Source organism: Brassica napus, chromosome C5 (assembly GCF_020379485.1).
Source record: "Brassica napus cultivar Da-Ae chromosome C5, Da-Ae, whole genome shotgun sequence".
Lineage (NCBI taxonomy): Eukaryota > Viridiplantae > Streptophyta > Magnoliopsida > Brassicales > Brassicaceae > Brassica > Brassica napus.
The window spans coordinates 14,357,046-14,366,029 of record NC_063448.1 but is presented as its reverse complement, the minus strand read 5'-3'; the positions used below and the strand labels follow the sequence as shown (position 1 = coordinate 14,366,029).

The 8,984-nt window shown below is 32.6% G+C and overlaps 1 pseudogene; it reads right to left on the bottom strand.

The window, feature by feature from the left end:
- Window positions 1-392: 392 nt before the first annotated feature.
- Window positions 393-8,359, bottom strand: LOC106399579 (annotated as a pseudogene).
- Window positions 8,360-8,984: the final 625 nt, after the last annotated feature.

Here is an 8,984-nt window from a genome sequence, read left to right as displayed (position 1 = left end):
TGTTTATTTATAAAGGCTTTCTTACCAAGATACAAATTATAGAGTGTTTGCCATTGATCTCCAACAGCTTTCCCATAGTTTTATTTCTCATTAAGTTGATCTATTACCAAATCTACTTGCTTTCTTTGCAAATTCTTTCATTTCAACATCTATAGACTATGTATTTGATGAGTGAGAAAAGGGTTATGGTCCAAAATATCAAAGAAAACTATTTATAAATACAATAAATAATTTATCTATATAATTAAACCAATTAACCAGGTCTTAAAAGATCTCAATCGTATAAAACTTGTAAGCCAGTTATGTCTTTTATGTAGTGCGTATTGTCATGATTACCTAGTTGCGCAGAAAGGACAGATAGAAACAGCTTTGGGTAATATTTTGATTCGTTTTTCAAAAGAATCATGTACTGGCTCTTGCTACCAAATTAAATGACGTACTCATTTAAGAAAACCCCATGCAAGGATTTACATTAAGAACACCAACTTGATATTCGTTTTTGACAATTCAAATTTCAAAAGTTGATAGAAAGTGACAAAGTGAAAGTTACTTGCTGATATAGCGCAGCAAGATCTCTTCGGAATTCTTGGGTGCAAATCTTCCCTTAACAACCAACCATTGCTGCCCATCAAGCGACCCACTGGTACCCAACGCAGCAAGCAAGAAAAGAAATTCATTAAGTATGTGTGAGCTGGAAGTACAAAAATCAAGAAGACACGTACGATATAGAAACCAGCATATACTCAGAAGTTGCACCATTTGGAACTTGTGAATCATAAACGACAAGTCCAGCCTGCAATTTTTACTAACATGATTAGTTGCAGAATCCACAAAATAGTACTCCCTCTGTATCATTTTAGTTGGTGTTTAAAGTTTTTACATAAAGATTAAGAAAATACAAAATTTTATCAAGTCTATCTCGGTTACATAAAAGTAACATTAAATAAAATTAGTTTAACCAATAAAAAAAAATACAATATTTTATAACTGGTCACAACTTTTTAATAATATTAAATTTTATCTAGAATAACGAGAACATCACATAATATGAAATAAAATTAAAATCCCTAAACACCACTTAAAGTGATACGGAGGGAGTACTTTTCAATCGAAAGGAAGACAATCTTCAAACACAACTTACTTTTGACCACTTGCTTAATGGATCTAGATCAACTCCTCTGTTCAAAAGTACATCAGCCAAATCCCGTCACCGAGTCTATCCAAAACAAACATCGTCATATAATTATACGTCAACGATTGAGAAACACTTACTTCAAGACACTCCACAGTATAACTGTACAACCAAGTTCACCTTAAGAGTGTGGACGTATAGACGTAGGCCTTTGCTTTCAAAAGCTTCGATTAGTTCCATGAGTCAACAGGAGGAAACATCTGCCACAATACACCAATTCAACATATGTGAGTAACAAAATTAGCTCACAAATAGCTTTACACCAAAAAGAACCAAAAAAGTGTACATAAAAAGTGAAGTCAGCGATTAGCGAAAAACCTGAACCAGAATTCCATTAAGAAACTCATTATAGCCGTAATAAGAACCAATATCAGCCTTAATCTATTCAACAAATTCCTTCTTCTTCACTTCTTCTGGCCTCAAATCCTTAAAATTCGACAACATTCTAACAACTGAACACATAAAAGTAATATCAAGCTATAAAACAAAGGTTAGTTCCTTAGGAAGAATCTTTAAAAGAAATAAAACTTGAAAAAAATTTCTCACTCTCTTTTATCCTCGTTTGCAAGGTAGGAAGATCTGGTGGCCCACTTGACTCTTCTTCAAGTTCCTGGAAAAGTAGATCAATAATGGGGTATCCATGAGGATTCTATCTCATGGTTCTAAGTAATTATATGTTCAAAATTAAATCAAAAAGAGGAAAAATAGATAGATATGGTTCTAAAAATAGAATTTTTGGAGCCAATTCTAAGTATAGGTGTCACTTTTTGATAGGTTAGTATTTTAAAGAAAAAAAAATTAAACCCAATTGTTCTCTCTTTCTTTCGTGGATTGACAGAAGATGAATTGTAAGAAGAAAGCTTGAAAGATAAAGACGAAGAAGAGATTATAGAAAGCAAGAATGAGGACGAGGAAGAAGTTAAGGACAAGAGGAGGAAGACGAAAACAGAGCATATATATAAAGTAAACAGAAAGCAACTCCTTGTAGACGAAACATAGATCGTCTTTCACAATTTGGTGACATGGCGAATCAGTCCTCCCCATCCTGTATCTACTCTGCTTCTTTCAATCAAAATAACAGGTGAGTTTCACAACAAAAATTTGAATCATTTTCCTGGATTTTCCAGGAAATTTTACTGCCCTTTTGTTGTTCTTGTTGTTGACTGTTCGGTCTTTGTGTAGTGGGTTTGCGATAAGCTCGAAAGATTCCTTCAAAATATTCGATTCCACTACAGGAAGACTCTGTTACGAAAGAGGCAAGTTTTTATCATTTAAAAGACCAAACTTTTTGTTGGTTATGTTTATTGAATCTCTGATCGATTAGGATGATGGGGTTTGAAAAAAACTTGGTTTAGTTAATCAAAATTATGATTTCTCAATCTATATTATATATGTTTTGGTTTAGTTGAACAATTGAAAAATTATTTGGTTGAGCATATATGACGTAAATTTGGTACAAGGCAAAATAACTATTAATCGTTTAGTTTTATTTATGATTTCTCAATCTATATTATATGTTTTATGTCAAGTTAATTTAAATTTTATGTAATTCAATAATTATAAGTTTTTTTTAATTATAGAATGTGATTCAAAATTTTGAAACTTAGAACCTTTAATTAGTTCTACCATTAGAGGAGTTAAAACTAAACAAGTATCTAAATTTTTTAATTTGATTATTTTCAATTAAAAAATTGATTTAGAACTCTAACACCATATCTATTGTTGGAGATGGTCTAGCAATGACAAGACACCTAAACTTATAATGCTCCATTGATCTTTTCAACATAAACCAACCAACAATTGCAAAATAAAAATGTTAAAAAAGGAATGAATTTGATTTGTAAAATTCCAAAAGATTGAACCTTTTTGGTTGGCAGACGAAACTCGTCAGGTTGTTCCTTTATGTTCATATGTAGTTCATCTTTTGCATCTTGCTCCTGCCTTTTACGTTCTTCATCAATAGCTTTACTTTTACCAGATCCTGCCATTGCGAGATCAAATCCATCAGAGTCAGAATCAGAACCCAAAGGTTCCTCTTCATCATCGCTACCATCGAGAAAGTGGTCGGCCAATGGCTCTGTGTCCTCCTCCTCGTCACCATCACCATCTTCTTCTTCTTCTTCTTCTTCTTCTTCTTCTTCTTCTTCATCATCATCGTTAGAAGCTTCAGGCTTCTCATCCGAAACAACTTTCCTCTGTTTCTTCAACGGAGGCTTATGGGATTTCGCCGCCTTCTTAAGTTCACGTGTAGTATTCGACTTCGACCGATCATAGAGTGGATGAGTCGGTGACTTAGCTTCTTCTTCTTGCTACGCCTAAGAGCAGCCATAGCGACGGCTTCCACGACTTTGGGTTAACGTGAAGGAAACGAAGAGGTCGACATCGTTATTGGGTTAATGAGAATAACATTTATTGGCGAAATTAAGAGGAATACATTGAACTATAGGGGAGATTAAGAGTTGAGAGAAGAAATCATGGTGTCTGCAGACAAAGATTAGCCAAGAGTCGGAGACGGATGTGTTAAAGAGTTGAAGAATGATAACAATAAATCTCTAATAAACGGTTTTAACCGCCGGATTCTCTTGTTTTCCTGTTCCTATGTTTTCTACACGCACATCTTTGAAGGTTTTGTGCCCATCTTTGTTGTCTAGGTTGAAATTCTTCACTCGACATCAAAATCCTCCTTTCATTATTTTCGAATCATGGCGAGGCTGATCGGTTCGTATATCCGGTAGCGACATCTACACTGGTTTTTCTCCTATTGTTATCGACTATGATCCACGTCAAGGTTGGCGTTGTTGTTTTCTTCCCTTGGGAATGTTCTTGTCCGACCTTTGGGTGCAGTTTTCTTATTACTCTCGCGTTATCGATTGAGAATCATTGGATTAAATTTGTAATATGGTATTGGAAACCGCCATGGTCAAATAAGAGAAAGTGTAGGTCGTGCATCATATGGATATTGAAGAGACGATTGGGACAATCATCTCCTGAACGTCTTGTCTATTCATCTGATAGGGTGATTGTCATGTTAATGATTCTGGAGAATCACCGAGTGGGAATTCTTCAGAGTTCTATAATGGTGGTGATCGACGAGTCATTGTCCACAAAAGTAAGGAGTCCAAAGATGTTTTTACAACAAAACAAATTGAAGATATGGATTTATTGGTTTTAAAGCAAAAGAATTTCAATGACATGGATAGTTATAACAAAGCATGTTATCTCCTTCAGCGGGAGTGTTTGGAACGGATTGCGATGTAACAGATGGATCGCATCCAATGATCTTTTTAGAAAAAAAGACATTTACTCACAAAAATTGAGAGCCACAAGAAAGATCTTATAAAACCAAGAACGAAGCGGAAGAAAGCTAGCGAGTCAGCCTGTCCTACGAATGCGCTAGGAAGCATCGTGTTACTGCTGTCTCTGTTAAAAGTTTGTATTAACAACATGTTTTATGTAATTTATGATTCATGTAATATGTTACATTGATTTGATATCAATAAAGTTAAGACGTTTAAAAAAAAATCTCTAATAAAACACAAAATGCAAAGTTTAGTTTCATCACGAAAACGCAAAGTTTAGTTTCCTGGGCCATTGACATCAACATTTGGCCTAAAAAAAAAACGAAGCCCAACATTACCAAAGCCGTGCTGACGTGTCAAAAAAGACTCTTCTAATGGGACGATTTTCCTATCCTACGTGGACAACCTAACTGAGGCTTATATCCCCTTTTATTACTTGTTTGATTTCTTATTTGTACTTTTGTTTTAATAGATTAGATTTACTAATGTTTTTTTAATAATCTTAGAACATTTATAGAGAAGTTTTATGAAGACTGTGAGGATAAATTTTCTATTTTTGATATTCCTTTAAATATTCTGTTTCCTTATCTTTCTTTATAAGTTTTTGGAAAAGAAGTGAGCTGTAACAGCTCATTGTATATAGATTTGGAAATATTATCTTCCAAAATTACCATTATTTTCTAAAAGTTCTTAATTTAATAATAATCTCACCAAAAAGTTTTGTTCAGGAAAAAACTTATTCATAACACCGATTTCACTAGAGAAAAAAATACTGAAGATTATATGTAATCGAGAAACTGATGATCATTGATTAACTTTAGATTCTTAGATGAAGTGGCACAAACAGAAATGGGGTAACTTTGATATATGTAGATTTCACCTAATTGTGTTAGATTAGTAAAATAAAAATTAACCTTTTCCAAAGCTCGTAAATCGGGTAATGTGAAATAATTTCTTGAACAGTAATTACTCTACATCTTCTTTATCCTTTATATAACTCTTCCTAATATGTAATTATTACAACTCTTGTGTCTATCCCTTTAATATATTGTAATGCTTTCACTTTCAGATATCCATATCTCTACCTCTTTACCCTTCAATATCTCGCAGTTACATTCCAGTAAGTGTCTCTCTCATTGTTATTCCTTTGATTCCAGTAAGTGTTTCTCTATTGTTATTCGTTTACATCTTTCTATCTGACGTTTTATGTAAAATCATAATATATGTTGTCAGAGACAATTTGAGATAAAACCATAATATATGTTGTCGGAGACAAAACCCTCGGTTATATTTCATCAGTATTAACTTTATCTTTGCATATGATCTATATGCTTTTGTTGTAACTTGTAAGTAAGACATGTTTTCATCTATGCCATCGACTTTCATATCTGTTTCACCACTTCCATAGATTTGCTCACACAAAGTTCGTCAAACAAATTAAACCCAGAAAGCTTCTTCTAAATTAAATTTAGATGATTTTCCTGTAAAATTTTGTGCTCCATATATTTTATTTATGCTCTATTTTTATTTGTATTTTTCTTTAGCTTTCCTTTTACTTTTATTAAATTTTATTTTATTTTATGTCACCGTTATTTATGTAAATGCATCACATACACGAATATGTATATATAATCTGTCATGTATATACCGTATATATATACATAACTATCATATAAAAATATATCATTACATTTCTCGTTTATCAATTTTAGCCAAAACTAGCAAATACGAGTTCTCAAAGCAATTTGTCTGAAGATGTACATCCTTCAGGTTCTCCTGAACCTTTGATGGTAATTTTTGTTTTATTCACTTTAATTTTTATATATCTACTTTATAGACTACTAGTTTTGATGATAAACCTTTTGGTTTTATATTTATGTGTATTGTTTTTTGATAACTGGCCTATTATATTTGTGTGTAATTTCAAATAAAAATCTTGCAGCGTTTAATGGCAGAGAATGATGGTAATCACAACGTGCTTGATGAGTTAAGCTATAATCCTGATATACCAACTCCAAACTGGTATTGATACTAAAGGCAACATTTTATATTAAATTGGTTTATTAACTTCTCAGCAATGAAATGATAATTTCATAAAATACAGGACACATAATAGCTTATCAAGTATGCCAAACAAAAATGTCACAGTTCCTTTATCCTCTGGCATATATGGTCAGCAACTGCAGCCATCATCTTTAGGAATTGAGCAAAACCTTAACAACGACAATATCCCTACACAAAGTTGTCGTGCAATAGTAAGTTATTTACATCTTATTTTCAAAAAAGAAAATCTTTATCATAAGGTACAAAATTTAAACAAATTTTAGTGCATATATATATATAACTTTTAATTAATCTTAACAACATCAGCAACAACAAGAGGGCAATTACGATGTACCACCAAATAGTCAAGGTTCAGACAATCAAGTAATGATGGATCCATTTCAAGAGGCAAATACTCCTACAATGGACAATGACCTATTTTATTTTTTTACTTCTTTTATTAACTCACTTTTACTTATACTATCTCAAAACCAAAAATCAAATATCTATATTCAAATGCAGCAGCAACGTCAACAACAATATCATGGTCTTTACAATATCAATTCTACATCTGGGTATGTTATTCTTTTTTTTAAACAGATCTAGTGAAATAATATTTTTATTTACGTAGTTTTATGAAATCTTTGTTGAACAATCACTATGAAAGTTATAATACTTGGAAATGCAACATGGTTGGCAATTCAAATAATTCAACTCACGTAGTATTAAAAATTCCATCCCAAATTGGTATTTTAACCAAAATGCAAACATTTTATATACTTATAAGTTATAACATATATAGAAGAAATTTTGATCCAATATTCTGTCTTTTTTTTTGAAAAAAGCAGGACACCGAACTGTTTATCAACTACGTCATATCAACATGTCCTATTTTCTTCATCTTCTGGTATGTATGGACAGCAACCATTGGTGCCATCCTCTTTAGTTGGCCAGCAAGAAGAACCTTCAGCCTCAAGGCTGGTTAATACTTTAACTAGGTACATAAGACCACCTTTTCTTCAATATACTAGAAGAAAACCGAGAAATTACTCAGTTTACAGAAAAGAACCCGATAAATTTCAAGTAAAACAATCCATTGATTTTGCTCAAAAAAAAATTCCCTTGATTTGTGATTAGGTTTTTCACTTACATGCCTTGAGTGCTACCATTGATACAAAACACAAATTATTTTCCTACCATTTGTTTCGCATACAAAATAAACAATAAAACCAAGTTATATAATTAACTATATATTCTTTTGCTGAATATTTTGGATTCCTACAGGACTTGTCCTCAACAATGTCTACCTTACATGTACCCTAGCTCGAGCACTAGTCCACAATGTAATATCTCTCCCAGACCCAGGCTTCAGTTTCCCTCAAGCTCTTCAAGGTATGGAGTCTTATTCAATTTCGCACAATAGATAAAATAAGCTTTTGTACTCCAAATGACAATATCTGATTTTTAAAACCAAACATATTATTTTGGATCCAATTTTATAACAGTGGCATGGGAGGGTTGATTGATCAGCCTTCATCGAGTTTTAATTCTCTTTTCCTTAACAATCTGACGCCTGGACGTCCATTCTTCAACTCATCTATACATCAGCGGGTACAAACATTTTCTAACGAAGGATGAAGCCATTTTAGTTCTTTTTTGTCTGAAATCATTTTATTGTTAATTAACTACATATTTATGACTACTGGTCTCCAAATAGGAAACAGGAGGCCAGATCAATGGGAAATTAACTGTATATAGTTTATTATTTGCATAAGTATAATTTGCATGACTGTACTTGCACTAAGAAATATTTGTAAATGTAAGTTACAGAGAAGACCTCAACGCCAAAGTAACCAATGTCTTGAACGTGGAGAATCATCTTCTGTTAACCGAAGGGTACGTTTTTTCTAAATCCTCATTTTAGAAAACTTTAAAATAATTTTATAAACTACATGACACAATTGCTTATCAAGTATGTCAAACTAAAGTTTTACAATTCCTTCATTTTCTTTGGTATGTATGGTCAGCAACTGCAGCCATCGTTTTTAGGAACTGAAGAAAACCTTAACAACTACCATCTCCCTACTCAAAATTTTCATGCAGTAGTAAGTTAATTACTTGCATCTTCTTTTCAAAACGTTCTTCATCATAAGCTACGGATTTAGACAAATTAATTATAATAAGTGTATTAATATTTACTTTACAATGAATCTTAGCAACAGCAGCACCAACAAGGAAGAAATTTCCATGTTCAACCAAATAATCAAGGTTTATACAATCAGATGACGATGGACAGTGGCCCAAGACGATCTGAAGCATTGACTGGTGTCAATCAGCAGCTGAATGCAAGGACTACTTCACTTGAAGAGCCAAATATTCCTACAATGGTACAGTACATTTTATGTTTTACTTCTTTTGTTAACTCAAAATTTTGGTTAATCTCTAAACCA